Source organism: Lycium barbarum, chromosome 12, assembly GCF_019175385.1.
Source record: "Lycium barbarum isolate Lr01 chromosome 12, ASM1917538v2, whole genome shotgun sequence".
In the NCBI taxonomy this organism is placed as follows: domain Eukaryota; kingdom Viridiplantae; phylum Streptophyta; class Magnoliopsida; order Solanales; family Solanaceae; genus Lycium; species Lycium barbarum.
Genome location: NC_083348.1, coordinates 66,568,568 through 66,571,424, shown reverse-complemented (window position 1 = coordinate 66,571,424; position 2,857 = coordinate 66,568,568). Strand labels below are relative to the sequence as shown.

Genomic DNA, 2,857 nt, shown 5'->3' with positions numbered 1-2,857 from the left:
GTGATGAGTCTTTGAGTTTGGCCCTCATTCAGAAGTGGTGACACAATAACTGGGAGAGTAGCATTTGCTCCAAGAAACTCATATCTAAGATGGGATAGAAGTTGCTTGAGCTCCAACTTCGGCGGCTCGACAATTGACGGTTTTGCTAGAGGAGTTGTTCGCTTCTCTAGATCAAGAGACAATTTCTTAGGCTCATAAGAGTAAGACCCCAGACCGGTGAGTGAGTTTACCGTCTCAATATATCTCTCCATTTCTTCTGCACCAAAATTGACCAAGATGGCCGATAATGCTTCACCCAAGCATTCTTCTTCCATCTTGAATTTCACCACTTCATCCACCACATCAAAAGAATTAATGACCGAAATACTTTGATAAAGACTAGGCAATTTCATACCCTTGCTGGCGTGAAAAGTCACCTCCTCATCGTTAACCCGGAACTTGATTTCATTATTTTCTGAATCCATACGAGCCCTCCCTGTAGCAAGGAAAGGTCTCCCCAGAATAATAGGAATTTCTTGATCAACAGCACAGTCAAGAATCACGAAATCTGCCGGCAGTAGAAATTCCCCAATTTGAACAAGAACATCTTCAACTACCCCCAACTGGCCTTTTGATCGATCTGTCAGCCATTTGCAACCTCATAGTAGTGGGCCTTAGCATCCCCAATCTTGATCTCTTGAAAATCTCAAGAGGCATAAGATTTATTCTAGCCCCGTTATCACACAACGCCTTGGCAAAATCCGGCTGCCCTATAGTGCATGGAATGGTGAATGCTCCAGGATCTTTCTTTTTTTGCACTGTGGTCTTTGAAATAATAGCATTAACGCGATGAGTGATACCCATAGTGTCGTGTTTCAATGGGTTCTTCTTCTTTGTTAGGAGATCCTTCAAATACTTAGCAAACCCAGGCATTTCTTGGACAGCATCCATGAAAGGAATGTTCATCGTCAATTGCTTAAGTTGATCATAAAATCGCAAATACTTGTCATCTTTTGTTTTTCTCACTAGCCTTTGAGGAAAAGGAGGTGAAGATTTGAACAATTGAGTCAAAGGGCGTAGAGTGCCAGAAAGTTTTGCCTTCCCCTTTTCATGTTTTTCTCCTTGTGCCTTAAGATTTTCAAGATTTTGCTCCTCTTCAGCTATAATGGGGACTTCCTTCTCTGTTTCTTTCTCCATAATAACATCAGACACATTAGGTTGTGCCTCTTCTTCAACAATTGGCTCAAGATCAATCACCTTCTTATCAACACCTAGAAGTATTTTTCCACTTCGGGTGCCAATAGCAGCTACATGCTCCACAGAGCTTACCCCACTACCTTTCGGATTTGGAACTGTATCACTTGGTAGTTGTCCACGTTGAGGAGTATGCACTTCTCTGGAAAGGTCTCTGAATTGCGATTCAAGCTTCTAAATGGAAACTGAATGAGATAGTTGAACCCGAGACATTCCCTTTACTGTACTTTCAGTTCTGTCCTGGTTCATTAGCATTTTCTGCATCATACTTTTCAGCTCTGCAGAATCATTAGCAGCATTGCTAGCAAAGTTGCTAGCTGAATTGTCTCTCCACTGTTGGGAATTTGATGCTTTCTCCTTTGGTGGAATGTAAGGGTTAGAGCTCTTATTGCCATGATTGTTGTTATTGTAAATTCCCTTAATTTGGATTTCCCTAATCATTTCTGCTATAATTGTTCCCTTGCAATTGGTGTTGAGGCTTCTGCCATGGGTGATGGCCTGGACCTTGATAAATTTGCCTCTGATAACCCCCTTGGGAGTTGTTGACATAATTAGCATCTTCATAATGTTGTTGCCCATCTTGGTATATCCCCGCAGGGACTTGATACATCCCCTGTGGAGGAGGTGGTAACTCCTCAACAGCATTTACCCCCAGTGCATCCTTTTCTGCGAACTTCTTTGATAATAAATCTACCGTGGTTTGCAATTGAGCAAAGGCATGATCCCTCTCGCGGGTTTCTTTTGCAACAACGACTAGTGATGGACTACCATAAGAGAGACTCTCACTATTAGTTGAATGCCAAACTTGATTGTGGGTGGTGAGTTTATCAAGCAACCGGGTGATGTTGACAAATGACTTGTCCATGAAGCATCCTCCCGCCACAGTATTGACAGCAATCTGATTCATTGTATCTAAGACCTTGTAGAATTTCTCGGTGAGAATAGCATCCGGAAACCCGTGAGTTGGAGATTGAGCTAGATAGTACTTGAACCGCTCCCATGCCGAATATAATCGTTCCCACGGGATCTGTTTGAACTCAAAGATCTTATCTTCAAGCTCAGCCTTAGTGCTCGGTGGAAACCATTTCTTCAAAAATGTATTGGCTAGCTTGCTCCAGGTGTGAATAGAATTGTTGGGAAGCTTTTCATAACATTCCCTTGCTTGGCCAGCCAAGGAATATTTGAAGACCCGTAACCGAAGTGCATCAGCAGAAACAACACTTTGGGATTGTTGAGCACACACGTGCAGGAAGTTCTTCAAATGTCAGAGTGGACAGTCCTCCGAAAAATTTCGGAAATAACTTTCAAGTTTTAGCAGCTGATAGATAGCACTATCAATTTTGAAAGTAGCATTTTGTAGAACTATCAATTTTGAAAGTAGCATTTCCAGTCCTAGGAGGGACCACAGCAGAAGCATAATCAGCTTCATTGATGAATTCCGCAAATATATTCTCATCTTCCTCCTCTTCTAGTGCAGGTGGGTTCACTTGGAGCCCACCTTGGTTTCCTTGATTTTGATTATGTCTTCCTACCATGTTCACCTAGTTCACCAAAATAGCTAACAAGGTTTGATAGAATAGAGCGACCAATAATGCTAATTAGACTTGTTCTTATTCCTAAGTTA

At 42.0% G+C, this 2,857-nt stretch overlaps 1 non-coding gene across 1 annotated transcript; it reads left to right on the top strand.

The window, feature by feature from the left end:
- Nucleotides 1-2,186: 2,186 nt before the first annotated feature.
- Nucleotides 2,187-2,293, top strand: LOC132625339 (small nucleolar RNA R71). Its single transcript, XR_009576777.1, has one exon. It is a non-coding gene; the product is annotated as a small nucleolar RNA R71 (small nucleolar RNA).
- The last annotated feature ends 564 nt before the right edge of the window (nucleotides 2,294-2,857 follow it).